The sequence below is a fragment of the Mesoplodon mirus genome (genome assembly GCF_964341445.2).
Source record: "Mesoplodon mirus genome assembly, chromosome: 5".
NCBI classification, from domain to species: domain Eukaryota; kingdom Metazoa; phylum Chordata; class Mammalia; order Artiodactyla; family Ziphiidae; genus Mesoplodon; species Mesoplodon mirus.
In genome coordinates this window covers 170,577,298-170,593,781 of record NC_138980.1, presented here as the reverse complement: position 1 = coordinate 170,593,781, position 16,484 = coordinate 170,577,298, and the positions used below count along the sequence as shown (strand labels likewise).

The window sequence follows — 16,484 nt, the reverse complement described above, 5'->3', positions numbered from 1 at the left end:
TCTGTGGGCTGTTGTTTGACTGTCACCCTCTCAAATCTCTGAAGACAAGGAAACTGAAGAGGAGATGGCTTTGATTACCCACTGGCTGGCACTAGGGACATGTGCAACAAGTCTCCCCGCACTGACTTCAGCATGACTGGTGCATGTTCCTCAGGCTATTAAGAATGTGCAGCCTCTATCCATGCCCCTCTTCCTTTGACACTCTCTGTCCTGCTATTTCATTGTCTGTGTTGCCTGGAACTGGAGATGCTGAACAGACACTTTCTGGAGTATGAAACAGACCTCTATGCCCAGACGTGTGGTCAGAACCTAAGCCCTTCTGGAAGGACCCCAAGAGTAAAGCATATTATATTCAGAGTCAGCATCCCAAAAGCTTATGGGTTGGAGGTCTGCAAGCTCTCCCCTCCATCCTGCATGTAGGAAAAGACCACCAAGGAAAGAGGTTGCTTTGTCAGCTGACACTGGAGCATTTCAGTGAGTTTTCACTTATTCCAGTGATGTGACCACTACACAAAAATGTTTAAGAATTAGACTTATGGTTTGGAGTAATTATTGATACAGATCTTTCAGGGGCCCAATAGGAAACAAATGGCATATTCAAACTGGTGCAATAGAAGAGTTTAGCAAAGGAGTCTGTTTGCAAAGATGTAGGCAGAGTTTGTGGAAACCAGCAAGGGACAGTGTTATGTCATTCTAACCTCTAAATAGGCAAGTGGGGAAAGTAGTGACAAGATCCCTGAAAGGAAGTGACAAGAGTCACCAGCTAGGTGTGGTGGCCTTCAGTACAGGGAAACAGCAACTCCATGGAGACTTGGCAGGGAGAGAACTGAAGGAAAAAAAAGCCTGAACCTCCCTCTCCCTCCACCCTCTGAACTTCTAGCAGTGCCCTCACTCCCTTTGGTGCAAGCCACCCAGAAGCCAGAGGACAAAAGATCCATGGATGCAGCCCACTCAGATCACCTTCTGGGGCTCAGAGCAAGGTGAAGATATCTACAGAGTTGCTCTCATCCCTGTTTTCCTTGTTATCACTATTTCTGGGCACGCTGAAAATTTGCACTGCCCCATCCTTGACAGGCAGGAAGGAATCTGAGAGTTACTCTGGTCTAATCCCTTTAACTAAAATGTAAGGTAAGGGGGGGCAAGGATTTTTGTCTCATTTTGTTCACTGCTATATCCCCACTCCCTGGGGTAACGCCTGGCACATAACAGTTGCTCTGTAATTGTTTGTGAACGAATGGATGGTTAAGATAACACCACTGGTTAGTATCCACTGTGAGTAAAATTCAGATTTCCTAAATCTCAATACTGCACTTCTTCCTTTATTCCTTTTGTGAACATAGCACAGGTTTTAAGCCATTTCCCCACAATTATATGTGCAAAATACTGTTTGCACCAATTTCCTTGGAGACAATGGCTAACACCTCTTCCTTCTTGTTTACTCTCCCTTAATGTTCTTGTTCAGTCTCCTGACCTCAACTCTTACCTCTATGCAACCATCTCCCAGATATTTCTCTCTAGCTCTTAAATTTCTTGGGAGCATCAGTGCCTGGGTTTTCTCCCTGTGTGGAGAGGGTTTCTTCTTCTTCTTTTTTTTAAAAATATTTTGTTTATTTATGTATTTGGCTGTGCTGCTTCTTAGTTGCAGTACGCAGGATCTAACTCCCTGACCAGGGATCAAACCCAGGTCCCCTGCATTGGGAGCTCGGAGTCTCAACTGCTGGACCATCAGGAAGTCCTGAGAGGGTTTCTTCTGACTGCACATTGGAATCACCTGCAGCTTTTACAAACTACCAGTACCCTGGCTCCACCCCCAGAACTCCAATTTAGCCTGTCTGGGTGGGGTCCAGGAGTCTAAAATCTTTTAACAACTCAGTGGATTCCAGTGTGCTCCCAGAGTTAAGAATCCAGTCCCTCAAACTCTACATGTTCAGTATCTTCCCCTCCAATCAGTTTTTTCCTGACTTCTGTGTTTTTATTACTGAGTCAACTATTTCCCAATTACCCATAACCAAAACCTTGGAGTTCTCTTGGACTTCTCCCATCCTCCTTTAGGCAACTGTTGGCCAAGTCATGAAGCTTTGACCTCACAAGATTTCTCCAGTGCTTTCTCCACCTGCCGTCTCCACTGTTGCCCCTGAATTCCACCACCGTTTCTTCTACCAAGAGCAGCATAGAGTGGATGTTCTCACAGCCTCTATAAAGGAGGCTGGCACCACCTGTGATCCCGGCAGTGCCCTTTGCCAGCTGTGCGGCCTCGAGTAACTTGCTTAATCTATCAACAAAGATAAAGTCACACACTCCCCATAAAGGCACCTGGCATAGAGTAGGTGCCCCACAAATGTTAATTAGCATCCCATTCATAAGCAGCCTCTAAATAGCTTTTCCTGCCTTTCATGCCTCCCTAGTCTCTGCAAGACATCCATTTCTGCTTGATGTTTATGTTTTTCTGGAGTTGATCTGCATTTATCTAACTAACTTCCCCTTCTCAAAAAAATTTCAGGGCTTAATTTCATGATTTAATTGAGTCACCACTCAGTTAAGTTCAAACCCCTCCCTTCCCTCCGGTGGGACCTCCCAGGATTTCCTCCCCTTCATCTCACCCACGCTCCAGTTCCCTGGACCACTGCAGTCTCCTGAGTGGGTCTCCACCTTCCACTGGGTCTACTGGTCCCTTCACCTGGAATGTGCTCCCTTCTCTCTCCATCCATTTAAATTTTACTCCCATCTTTAGAGTCATGATGTAAATGGCACCTCATCCCTGAAGTCTATCCTGATCATGTGATCATATCACCCTGTGAAGCTTATCTTTGTCATGTGATTCTATGATCATGTGATCTCTTCCTCTTCATTGGACCATAGCTCTCTGTGCATAGTTCCCTTTTGTCACTTAGCCTAGCCTTTCACTATATTCACAAGGGGACATGTGCAATTGTTCCCACAAATTGTATGTCGATCTAATTAAATGTCTATCCCTGCCCCCTAAGGGAGCTCAGCTAGTGCACAATAAATATCTGTGGCTGTGACTTTCCTCTCATATCCAATGAGTATTTTGGTAATGGCATTGGCTTTTGTTTAATTTAAAATAGAAGAAGCAGAACATGGAAAGAATGGCTTCAATTTTATTGAGCATCTTTTGTGTGCCGGGCACATATTGTGTGGTTTATTTCTAATAATTGTTCAATCTGAATCCCCAAGTCTCAAGCAAACAAACCTCATGGCTTGCACAGGCTTCCGGTGCCTTGCAGAGTTGACTCCCTGCCTTCTGATTAGCTCCTGCTGGCACCCAGCAGCCCCTTTCTCAGTGACACGTGGGCAGAGGTAACCTCAACCAGGGTGTAAGGAGTAGGCTTTGGGGGGTCACACTCACAATCTCCCTTTGTAAAATGGGGATTCTTGATTGCCTTTTACCTTATGGTGACATTTTTCCCCTCAGGTGGCTTGTCCTCCCTCCTAGCAACTGGGCTGCGGCTGGACCTTCCTCGCCTGTCAAACACACACGCATCTCTTCCTGAATCCCAGCCGTGGACCTGATGTGTGCTCACCTTTCCACACGAGGCCCAGCCTCTGCAGATGTGGATTCAGAGGAGGGGCTCGTTGTCAGCATCTACCCCCATTCATACTCAAACTGTATTTATCCATCATCAGCAACCATGCTAGGAGATATTATGGTCCCCATTTTGTTTAAAATCTCCTGGTGTGAAATGTGGTAAAAATCTAAGCAGTTATTTTGCTAAGCTGGCAGAATCATGGGTCTTTTTTTAAACTTTCATTTTTTCCCCTTATTGATGTTAAATTACTGTTTGTTCATAGAAAAAGAGCAGACTAGATAGGAAACTCCAGGACTTATCCCATCCATCACAGACAAGGAGACCAAGTACAAAACATACAGAGGACAAACATTTAATTATGTCCCCAGGAATCGGAATATAAAAATTCACAGTTGTTACCAATAATCGCCTCCAGGCAGTCACTTTTGCCAAGAAAGCAATCACCCTACTGAGGTCAAGAGACCTTTCCAGATATTTACCTTTACAGGGACCTACTAGGCCCTATGTGGTTCTCTCCACCACCCCCTGGTTTTCACCCTCTCCCCTTTGCTCACTGCAGCCTCATTGGCCTCTTGTTGGGTTTTGGTTTTCGTTTTGAATATGCCTGACTCCTTCTGAGCAAGGCCTTTCGCCCTGCCAGCCTCTTCTGCCTGCAAACGTTTCCCCAGGTGTCCTCACGCTCCCCCTCCCCTGCCCCTTCAGTTTCATTTTCTCTAGAAAATTTTCTCTGACACCACCTGGCACTGACACTGTAATAGCCCTTCTAAGGGCTTACATTATGCTGGGCCTGTTCTAAGAGCATTACACCCACTATCTCATTGAACCCTCAGAGCAGCAGTGCAGGGTGGGTCCCCTATCGACCCCATTTTACAGATGAGGAAACTGAGGCACGGAGAAATTAAGCAGCTTGTCCAACATCACACAGCATCTATGTGGTAGAGCCAGGATTTGGGCTCCATGCAGTCTGGCAGAGGGTCCACAGCTTTCCTACCATTACTTACTTTCATTACTTAACCTATTTATTTTGATTATTTTGAGCCTCCCACTATACTGTAAGCTCCGTGAGAGCAAGAATTTGACTTTTTTGGGGGGGGTGGGGCACTTCTCCCTGCAGCGTGCGGGATCTTAGTTCCCTGAACAGGGATTGAACCTGTGCCCCTGCATTGGGAGCACGGAGTCTTAACCACTGGACTGCCAGGGAAGTGTCTGACTTTTTTTTTTTTTTTTTTTTTTAGTACGCAGGCCTCTCACTGTTGTGGCCTCTCCCGTTACGGAGCACAGGCTCCGGACGCACAGGCTCAGCGGCCATGGCTCACAGGCCCAGCCGTTCCGCGGCATGCGGGATCCTCCAGGACCGCGGCACGAACCCATGTCCCCTGCATCGGCAGGCGGACTCTCAACCACCGCGCCACCAGGGAAGCCCTGACTTTTTTTTTTTTTTTTTACTGCTGCATCCCCAGTGCTTGTTGCAGTGCCTGGCCCAGAGTAGGTGTCTAATAGATATTTGTCTAATTAATTAATTGTTGGTTAATTAATATCCATCTCTAATACCTATGTCAGCTGCTGGTATATTTCTGCATGTATGTGGTAAGTGCCTAGCAAATATTTTTTAACATGAACTAAAGCCTTAAAGCACATTTCCCTAACCATATTCCCCCATTGCCCTGCTTGGGGAGGAAACATACAAGGAAATGTCAGAACAAAATGCTTTCTCTCTGACTTACAGCCAAAGCCCCCAAGGCCAAGAACACAACAACAAGTGCCTTAGGCACCCACATTCCAACACAGCGATGCAGGACAAGCGAAGAAGGTTTGAGATTCTTCTCCAAACCAGACCCTCAAGGGAAGGTCACAGAGAGACGTTGGGTTCTACTTTGAAGTCTGAGGCACCTGTTCTCAGCTCCAGAAACCAAACCTGACAGCAGAGGCCAGTTCTAAAAGACACATGTCAGCTTTCATCTCCTTCTCTGTGCGCAGCCTCAGATACACACAAGGGCAGCCCTGAGCCTCACCGATACGCACCCACTCAGCCTAGCTCCCCAGGCCTCTCCCCCAGGGCAACACCTGACATAAAGTGATGCTCATCCTCCATCCTAGTTAAGCCACTAGGTCGTGCAGCCTGTTTGGAAATATGCTCCCATTCACACGCACGCTATTCGTTCATGCCTGGCCCCCCAGGCTGGACGCCCCACCCCTGATGAAGACAAGAATCATGAGAAAGACCAGACTCATTTTAATGCAATCCCTGACACCTCTTGGAGTTAAGCAAGGTCAAAACACAGGACTGGAATGTCTCCAGCCCCTTTATGAATATGTTTGGTTCGTGCCAGGCTACTTGAGCTGTGCTTCCTCAAACCATTGTGGAAGAGCTCAGACTAAAAAATGGTTTAGTCCACTGAAGCCTTTCCTTCCCCAGTGCAACTCTCCAGGCACCGTCTCTGGGCAGCCACCGGGCTGCCTCACCAGCTGTCACCCTGGCCCGCTGCCCACGGGGGAAATGTGCCCATGGTTTACAGCATCCAGCAGAAGCGCTCAGGAAGATGGAATTTGCTGGATGAGTGGCCTTGAGTTTCCACACTCCACCCCTGTTGCTGGAAGTCCCTCCTGATTGCACCTGTTGACAATTGTCCTAGCGGTGCTGTCCGCGGCATAAGAGAGTGCCCGCCACCGGTAGGGTTGGTACAGCATTTCCTCCTGATGGCAGCTCCCACGTTCTTCCTCAGCCTGATGCCTTGTGAGAGGAGGTCTCTGAAAGCTCATTCCAATTGTCCATCCATCCTGGCTATTACCTGATCCAAAACCACCTGGGAAGAATTCCCGAACAGGGGAAGAGGAAGAGCAGCCACCTTGGCTGCCTACTTGTAAGCGTTGGTTGCACGTCTGCAGGACAGAAATAACTAGGACACAGTGTCCTCTACAGGACTGTGTGGTTACATTAATTGCCAATTCACTTCATGGTGTAACTTCTCAGGTGAGAGAAAACTCTTTGTGTAGAAAGGACACTGCCACAAACACCAAACTAGCCGCATTCCTTGGTTTCTGTCTTAGGACAGAATGTTTGCTATTTGACGGAGGGAGGGGGCACAGGAGGTAGAATGGGGCAATAGGAATAAAGAGAGGATAATTCGTTAAACAGAGCAATTTGCAATCAAATCAGGGTTATGATGAACTTGTCGCTAGGCACCATTTAATAGAAAAGAGAAAATGTGCATTTTCAGGATACTTTGGACTTCAAAAGAAGACTCAGGGAGGTCACTATAATCCTATCAAGATAATCAGGTAGGGCTTCCCTGGTGGCGCAGTGGTTGGGAGTCCACCTGCCGATGCAGGGGACGCGGGTTCGTGCCCCGGTCTGGGAAGATCCCACATGCCGCGGAGCGGCTGGGCCCGTGAGCCATGGCCGCTGAGCCTGTGCGTCCGGAGCCTGTGCTCCGCAACGGGAGAGGCCACGACAGTGAGAGCCCCGCGTACCGCAAAAAAAAAAAAAAAAAAAAAAAAAGATAATCAGGTAGCATTTAGAACATTCAATAGAAACTTACTCTCTCCCTCAGTGTGAAAGGAAAGAATGCAGTAGCTTCAATTTCATCCTTACAAAAACACACGTTGCCCACTTGGGGGTTCAATGAATGTGGCTGAGTAATGGGAGCACTCCCAGGCATATCCTACTTTGGGGGTACAAACTACAATGAATCTGGTTTAGCTGATTTACGATCCCACCCAAGAGTCTACAGGAGTAGCCTTTCCGGGGGCAGGGGAGCAGCGGTGCTTGGCCTTGTTGTATTCTGAGGCCACAGAAGGTAATCCACATCCTAATCTATTCTCTGTAAATTTCCATTTTCATGACATAAGGGGATGGTGAAAAAGAGTGGCAGAAATAACTCCCCATTAGCTACTTCTCAAATGCCAGTGGGTCCGTGGAATCGGGGTTTGCAGCAGGGCACGTATACTTTTTAGGGGTACATCCAGGCAGGGGAAGGTGGGATTCAGCACTTGCATCACCCCAACCACTGCACATTAGGGCACTCTGATCCTGCAGCTCTTCTTTCCTTCCTTTTCCTGTTACTTTCAAGATACTAATTTATTTATTCGTGATTCTGTGAAACTTCAGTTTATGATGGTCAACAAAGTGACATCACTGTTAAATGATGAGAACTCTCTGCTGAGGACATTGCCAAGCCAGGAAGCAGGGACTCTCTCTCACCATGCTGGAATTCTTTCCCCACTCCACACATACATCCCTGGTCACCAGCTTTATTGTGATGGCACAGACCAAAATCCATGGTTTGTTGAGTTGAGACCATGCGATTTACTTTCCTTCAGACAAGAATTCTGACTAAAGCCAAGATGTTGGAGACCATTAAATAGATTTCCATCCATTAAATAGATCAGGAAATTTCTTATTCCTTTCACTGAAATTCTCTACATGAATTGAAATACTCACAGAATAGGCATAAGTGTCAAGATTAAGAAATAATACTGATTTTCCAACTACAGTTTACCTACTTAAAACATTTTCATACTCAAGCATAAATGATGGGGTTTCCCTGGTGGCGCAGTGGTTGAGAATTAGCCTGCTAATGCAGGGGACACGGATTCGAGCCCTGGTCTGGGAGGTTCCCACATGCCGCGGAGCAACTAGGCCCGTGAGCCACAACTACTGAGCCTACGTGTCTGGAGCCTGGGCTCCGCAACAAGAGAGGCCGCAATAGTGAGAGACCCGCGTACCGCGATGAAGAGTGGCCCCTGCTTGCCACAACTAGAGAAAGCCCTCGCACAGAAACGAAGACCCCACACAGCAAAAATAAATAAATTAATTAATAAACTCCTACCCCCAACATCTTCTTAAAAAAAAAACATAAATGATGTATTATCAGAACATCATGTCATGGTCTTTTTCTATTCTTAAGTGGAAGGGATCCTGAATCATTGATGGATTTTCTAAATGGGCTTAACAATTGTAAAAATGATCTTAAAGATCTTGGATAGAAAAAGGAATATCCTGATGGGAAGGACATGACTACCCAGCGCTAGGAAATGGTTTCTTCCTAAACCACATGCTCCCATCTGTCCTGGGAGATTGGAGAATTCTTCAATCAATCTAACTTGGGTATCGCCTAGGAGCAAACCTCTCCGAAGGAAGGAAGCTCCTCCAGTAAGCCTTTGTTATTCTGATGACACTCACTGCTTTACTCTCTTTGCATAGAGGTCTTAAATAGCCTTGCTTCCAAACATTTATCCCATTCTCCCAGCCCTTTATTTACTCTTATCATTAAAGTCTCCACCTTCTATGGAGGTTCCTTTAAAAACTAAAAATAGAACTACCATACTACCCAGCCATCCCACTACTGGGCATATACCTTGAGAAAACCATAATTCAAAAAGAGTCGTGTACCACAGTGTTCATTGCAGCTCTATTTACAATAGCCAGGACATGGAAGCAACCTAAGTGTCCATCGACAGTTGAATGGATAATGAAGATGTGGCACATATATACAATGGGCTATTATTCAGCCATAAAAAGGAACGAAATTGAGTTATTTGTAGTGAGGTGGATGGACCTAGAGTCTGTCATACAGAGTGAAGTAAGTCAGAAAGAGAAAAACAAATACCATATGTTAACACATATGAATGGAATCTAAAAAAAAAAAAAGGTTCTGAAGAACCTAGGGGCAGGACAGGAATAAAGACATAGATGTAGAGAGTGGACTTGAGGACACTGGGAGGGGGAAGGGGAAGCTGGGACAAAGTGAGAGGGTGGCATGGACATATATACACTACCAAATGTAAAATAGATAGCTAGTGGGAAGCAGCTGCATAGCACAGGGAGATCAGCTCGGTGCTTTGTGACCACTTACAGGGGTGGGATAGGGAGGGTGGGAGGGAGATGCAAGAGGGAAGAGATATGGGGATATATGTATACATATAGCTGACTCACTGTTATAAAGCAGAAACCAACACAACATTGTAAAGCAATTATACTCCAATAAAGACGTTAAAAAAAAGTCTCCACCTTCTAGGTCAGCATCGCAGATGAGCGCATCCAGACTTCTCCCTCCTTCATCCTCTCCCCAGGTATGGATGCTCTGCATCACTTTGCTTGCAGATCCATAGTTTGGATTTCTCTTGTGTCTTGTATGCACATGTGTGTGTGCTTGTGTGTGTGACGTTTCTCCAGCTGGGACTACAGATTCAGGAACTGTGTTATTTATCTTCTACATCTCTGCTTGCCTGGGGCCTCTAAGACAGTTGATGATCAAGACAATGTGCTCATCAAATGAACTGAATGGGGCTTCCCTGGTGGCGCAGTGGTTGAGAGTCCACCTGCCAATGCAGGGGACGCGGGTTCGTGCCCCGGTCCGGGAAGATCCCACATGCCATGGAGTGGCTGGGCCCATGAGCCATGGACACTGAGCCTGCACATCCGGAGCCTGTGCTCTGCAACGGGAGAGGCCACAACAGTGAGAGACCCACGTACCGCCAAAAAAAAAAAAAAAGAAAAAAAAGAAAGAAAGAAAACAAACCAAAACAACAAATGAACTGAATGGTGGAGAGATTCTCACGAAATCTTAAAATTCAACTCCAGAGCCGCCCCCCTCATGAAATCAATCACCTACCTCAGCCCAGGTTAGAATTAAATTTCCTTTCATTAGAGCTTTTAGAGCACTTGACTTGTTCCTTTATTGTAGCAACATCACATACTCCGTCTTGTAATATATCTAGTTGTGCATATTTCTCTCCCCTCTGGACCAACTGTGTATACCTGTGCTAGCTTCACATGTATTATCTCTATTCCATACAACCATCATCCCATGTAGTTATTACTGTATTCATTTTAAAGACCAGCAAACTGTAGCTTATAGACATTAAAGCAATAAACAGTGAATCATAACCTGAGCTAAGATGTTGTTTACAAGATAAGGCCCCTGCCCCTCACCTGGTGTTTTCTTTCAAGAAAAGGGAATCCCATCAGTGAAACCCCCAGGCCTCTCTCTGTCCCCTTACTTCTTTCTCCCCAGGAGACGTGGAGCATCGCAATGTAATGGTTTAGTTTGGAAGGAAAGTCCGGACACGCTTTCCTCTTCTCACTCCTATCTTTCCCTTCCCTTCCTCTTGTACAGAGAACACTGATCTCCCCTGCTTTATACACCTTAAGTCTTTTGGAAGTAGCCCCAGCTCCTGTGGCCAAAGGCACTAGGGCTTGTAGTTGGGGGCATATAACATCAAATGTAGCAATATCTGTCACCCTAAGTCAGTAATCTTAGGGGAAAGACAAGGCATAAAATGTAAGTAGAGTCATGGAGTCCAGGAAGTGGTTTTGAGTCTCGGATTTGAGTGTAGGAACAGGTGTTTGACCTCAGAATAGGTAGAGGTTTATCCACAATGGTTAACACGATTGTTGGTTGGATTTTATGTACTTCAGTTTGGGCAAAAGCTTTATGCCTTTGGCTGCATAGTATTTTCACCTTGGTAAGTGACTGCAGCTTATGCCAGCTTCATCCACAGGCTGTTGATCGGCAAGGTTGCTTTCATAGGGCCAGAAGCTGGTAACATCCACAGGCCTCAGCAAAGGAACAGGACAGTGCAAGGATTAACAAAGGCACAGGGGACAACAGCCATCAAAAAGCACAAAGGCTCCAATGGTAGTGGCAAGGGCATCTCAGCCAAACATGACTCACACAGGTGCCCTCTGTGGATGGCGCCTCATAGGAACTTTGCCAGCCAGCGCTGGCCCTGCAGGTCTCAGCAAAGGTGTGGGCTATTAGCAGGGGAGGGTGGCCTCTGAGTACAGGTGCTACATCTGGTCCTTGACCTACACTGATGCAGGTTTTCCTGGGCAGATGCAGCTAAGTCATTGATTCACCCATTGAGAAAAGAGCCTCTTAGACATCAGAGTGCAGAACATGTCTGTTGTTTTTAAATTATAGCTAGAGAATCCCATCTGCACTGCAGGTTCTAGATTTAATTTGTTAGTGCCAGGCACCTGCAGGCAAAAGAAATTGGAAATGCAGATTGGTAGGTTAGGGATATATTGGATGCCAAAAACAGAAACATTGTCTACTGGTGATGGGGATTATAATAATTGCAAATTCCTAAACTTTGCAAGAAGACCACCATGTTTCAAACGCTACTCTTTGAGAGTGGAGATGTGCGTATATGGATCTTTCTCCTAGATGTGGTAAATGCCCTTGCTAGGAGAATTTTTTTTTTTTTTAGAAGATGTTGGGGGTAGGAGTTTATTAATTAATTTATTTACTTTTGCTGTGTTGGGTCTTCGTTTCTGTGCACGGGCTTTCTCTAGTTGTGGCAAGCGGGGGTCACTCTTCATTGCGGTGCACGGGCCTCTCACTATCGTGGCCTCTCTTGTTGCGGAGCACAGACTCTAGACACACAGGCTCAGTAGTTGTGGCTCACGGGCCTAGTTGCTCTGCGGGGCTCGAACCGTGTCCTCTGCATTAGCAGGCAGATTCTCAACCACTGCACCACCAGGGAAGCCCTAGGAGAATTTTTTCCCCCATCAAGTTTAAGTTCAAAACTCATGGATTCCAGACAACTAGCGTAATCTGGGAAAGAGAGAAGCTAGATGATTTTCCCCGGCTACCTTCTCCCAGACTTGTCTGGTTCTCTGCTGTTTCCTGGGGCAAACTACTTTTCTGGGTTCTAGAAATCTGGTTTTGCCAAGAAGAGCTGCCCTGGGAGCTAAGGATTAGGCTGCTTTTCTCAGTTTCGTGGGTGTGGGGTCAGGGCTGTGACACTTGAGTGTGTCCTATTAACTCTTTAAACTCTTTAAAAAGAAGAGTACTCCAGGGCTTTTCAATGAACAAATATCCCTTCTGAAACCTGCAAGCAATGATGTCCATTCCAGGCAGAAATAGCCCAGGCATCTCCCCATCCACAGACCCCAAGCATGGCCCACAACCCCTTCCAGGGGTCTTCTATCTTCTTAATAAAAGTAAGGTGGTGTTTGCTTTTTTCATTTGTTGACATGTGCACGGATGGTACAAAAGCAAGTGGGCATGAGCTGCTGACCCTCAGCCGGCATGGTGCCCACCTGTGCTCACAGCCATTGAATTCTTCACCACCAAATTTTTTTTTTTTTGTGGTACGTGAGCCTCTCCCTGTTGTGGTCTCTCCCGTTGCGGAGCACAGGCTCCGGATGCACAGGCTCAGTGGCCATGGCTCACGGGCCCAGCCGCTCCACGGCATGTGGGATCTTCCCGGACCGGGGCACGAACCCGCGTCCCCCGCATCGGCAGGCAGACTCTCAACAGCTGCGCCACCAAGGAAGCCCACCATCAAATTTTAATCCACTTTCCTTTAAGAATATCCATGACAAAACTGTAAGAATTACTAATTTTCTTAACTCTCATCCCTTGAATACACATCCTTTTAAAATTCTATGTGACAAAATGTAAAGACCACCTGGAAGACTTTGGCTATGAGCCAAAGTTCGAAGGCTATCTTGAGAACAAGCACTTGTACAATTGTTTGAATTCGGAGCTGAACTAGCCCTCTTTTTTTTTTTCTAAATCCCTCCCACCTTTAGAGCCCAGCTCACATATCACACTTCTCAGGAAGCCTCAGGCTGCAGCTCTCCCCACTGGACTAGAAGTTGCTTGGCAGGAGGGACTGTGGCTTTTTTTTTTTCAGCCACACCACATGGCTTGTGGGATCTCAGCACCCTGGCAAGGAATTGAACCCCGGGCGACAGCTGTGAAATCCCAGAGTCCTAACCACTGGACCACCAGGGAACTCCTTAGCCCTCTTTTTAAAATGGGCATCTTTTTTATTTAAAGAAACTACTGTAGTTATTCAAACTTAAGTGTCTGACCACCATTTGTCAAAATTGAACAAAGAGCCTGTCAGTTCAAGGAAAATAGCTGACATTAATTGTCACCAATAATAAAATTCAAGCTGTCAAGTAAAAATTGGAATTTTAAAAAATGCATATCCACTACCATGAGCCTGTTTCCTAGTGCTTAAAGACTTCTCTGATAAGATGGGGGTATATTAGCAAATGTGATTTTTTGATCTTGTATAGTAAAATATGTCAACATTCATAGATGAACCAGTGAACTGGTTCAACTCAGTGAACTGATATTTTCCAAATGACTAAAATATGATATGAACAAAATTATGCATGGGTAAAACATCCTTTCAAAATGGAAGATATTCCAATGGATTTTAATGTAACAAAGTACGCAAAGTACACTGATAAGGTTTCAGACTCTTCACTGGAGCGAACCTTTATGAAACTAGCTGTTGTCAAGCACAGTGTAATATCGAAGAAGAAAATCCACAATTATCTGAAACAGGTATGAAAATACACCTCCCTTTTCCAACTGCATAACACTGTGAGGCTGGAGTTTCTTCAGATTCTTTAACCAAAAGGAACATATTGCAACAGATTGAATGCAGAAGCGGGTATGAGAATCCAGATGTCATCTAAACCAAACAGGAAAAAGGATTTGCACACAAGTAAAAAAAAAAAAAGTCACTCTTTTTCATTATATTTTTTGTATTGGAAAATATTGTTACTAAATATGTTAAATTTTAATGGATTTATTTTTTTATGTTTAAATAAATTAATAAGTACTTTTAAATGTCTCCATTTTAATTTCTAATATAGTGAACTTTGATAAGCACTTTGGTGTTTTCGACAATTGTTGAGAGGTTAAAGGTGAACTGAGACGAAAAGCTTGAAAACCAATGACCTAGACAATGAGAACTCTGGCTAAGACAGCCAGAATACGAAATGGAGGGATGGGGGAATTTAATATCTTTGAATTTTTAACTCAAACGGAAAACAGAATATACTTTTAAACATTAATTCTGGCGTATGTTTGAACTTTACTGCGAGGGGATTTAATAATTGGACTTTAATTTCCTGTTGGGAAATGTACAAGATTTGGAGTCAAATTCAGAATATCTATGTTGCTGTCTATATTATTGTCCTTTGTTACTAATGTCCTTTCATTTCAACTCAGACTCTCGTATTGGAGATGCCAGAATAAGCCGAATTGGCTGATGATAATTTGGAAAGCAAATGGAAGAAGGATTACATTTTCAGGCTTGGGTTGAGTGGCCTTGGCTTTGATTGCATTAATGTTGCTTTCTAACTCATTCCAGAGAGCTCTGAGAGCAAAATCTACACTGCCAGGGAGACCTCAGAGGGTACCCAAAAGGCTGTGGTTGGTATTGGGAGCAGCAGCAGGAAGCGGGCGTAGGTCTCTTCTGAGAGCCTGCTGATCGCCTCCTGAATGGGGAATTGTTACCGAACCAAACCCGGGTCCTCTCACCTGCGCTCAGTAAAGCCAATCGACTGACACTGGGCTGTGGTGAAGGAAAGTGCAGCGTTTATTGCAGGCACCAAGCAAGGAGTCCAGGCAGCTAGTGCTAAAAAAACCCCAGAACTCCCTGAAGGGTTTCAGGAGGCTTTTTTTTTTTTTTTTTTTTTGCGGTACGCGGGCCTCTCACTGTTGTGGCTTCTCCCATTGAGGAGCACAGGCTCCGGACACGCAGGCTCAGTGGCCATGGCACACGGGCCCAACCACTCCGCGGCATGTGGGATCCTCCCAGACCGGGGCACAAACCCGTGTCCCCTGCGTCGGCAGGCGGACTCTCAACCATTGCGCCACCAGGGAAGCCCCAGGAAGCCATTTTTAAAGGCCAGATGAGGGAGGGGCATCCCAGGGTATGGGATCAACTCTTGCACAATTCTCTGATTGGCTGATGTTGAAGTAACAGAGCGGTGTCACAGGGGTTAACATTATCAATCCTTAGGTGCCAGTGAGTTTGGGGGCTATGCGCTCCTGATCATCAAGTAGTTAATTTCTTCCTTTTGGTGGGGGTTTTAGCATTTGCAAAACAACTCAGGCCATGTGCATCAGATAGTATTTTCTAGGTACTTCAGAGAGAAGCTACAGCAGAGAAGATGGGGGAGGGGTCTGTCCCAGGAAGGCCCCATAGGGTCCTGACATTACAGAAGGTCCACACATGTAATGGACTCCACAGCCAAATGGTCCTCCACCACTCTTGGCATTTCCTTTCTCGCAGATGGAGTGTCCTTAGAATACACCCCACCTCTCACCCTGACACTCACTGTGCCTCAGGGAGGTGGTACGACTTATCTGTTGGTGATTTGGGAGTAAAGGACTGTTCGGCCGCCTCTTCTACTCCGTCTCTCCTGGGAGTGCCCAGAAAGAGCATGAGTTCCAATCCATCCCAGGCTCCACTGAGTGATTATTGTAAAAGTCTGCCTAATTCTGAAGTTCTGAATTAGGAAGTTAACTTACTCACAGATAGAAGCCACATTCTCTAAAATCATCTCATCAGTTAAAGTGGTGACATACTGGTTCTATATGTCCTCTTACTTTGTCTTATCTCTTGGGTTATTCAAAAGGCAAGCAAGGAAGCAGCCTTATTTATTAGGTCACCTTAAAAACCACAAGAGACTGAACTCAGGTCCACTTGATTCCAGAGGTTGTGCTCTTTCCCCTTCATTACTCTGCTTCTGCTTTGTGTTTTCCTGTAGCACCAAGACCACCTCTCCACTAATAAGAACTTGTGGAGTACATGCTGAATGCATGAGCGAATGAATGAAACACTATCCCAGCATATTGTTTACCATCGTGTGAATTATTCTTCAAAATCAAGCAGAATGTTCTTTCTGATCTCAAGTGATGACTAGCTTATAAAGTAAATTCTGGAATTTGTTCAAACACTGTGGCTTCCTTTACGTTAAGAGCACATATAGGAGAGGTATGATAACATAATATGCTGAGACAAGGTAAGAGTAGGCATCAGAGGGCTTCCCTGGTGGCACAGTGGTTGAGAGTCCGCCTGCTGATGCAGGGGACACGGGTTCGTGCCCCGGTCCAGGAAGATCCCACATGCCGCGGAGCGGCTGGGCCCGTGAGCCATGGCCTCTGAGCCTGC

The 16,484-nt window shown here is 45.7% G+C and overlaps 1 pseudogene across 1 annotated transcript in view; it reads right to left on the bottom strand.

The window, feature by feature from the left end:
• Positions 1-2,737, bottom strand: part of LOC309805420 (small ribosomal subunit protein eS17-like) — a 123,889-nt pseudogene extending 121,152 nt beyond the window's left edge. The window contains exons 1-2 of the transcript in view: positions 2,601-2,737; positions 2,114-2,272 (exon numbers count right to left, since the gene is read on the bottom strand). The product of the transcript in view is annotated as a small ribosomal subunit protein eS17-like (transcript). The remainder of the gene's footprint in view (positions 1-2,113; positions 2,273-2,600) is intronic.
• Positions 2,738-16,484: the final 13,747 nt, after the last annotated feature.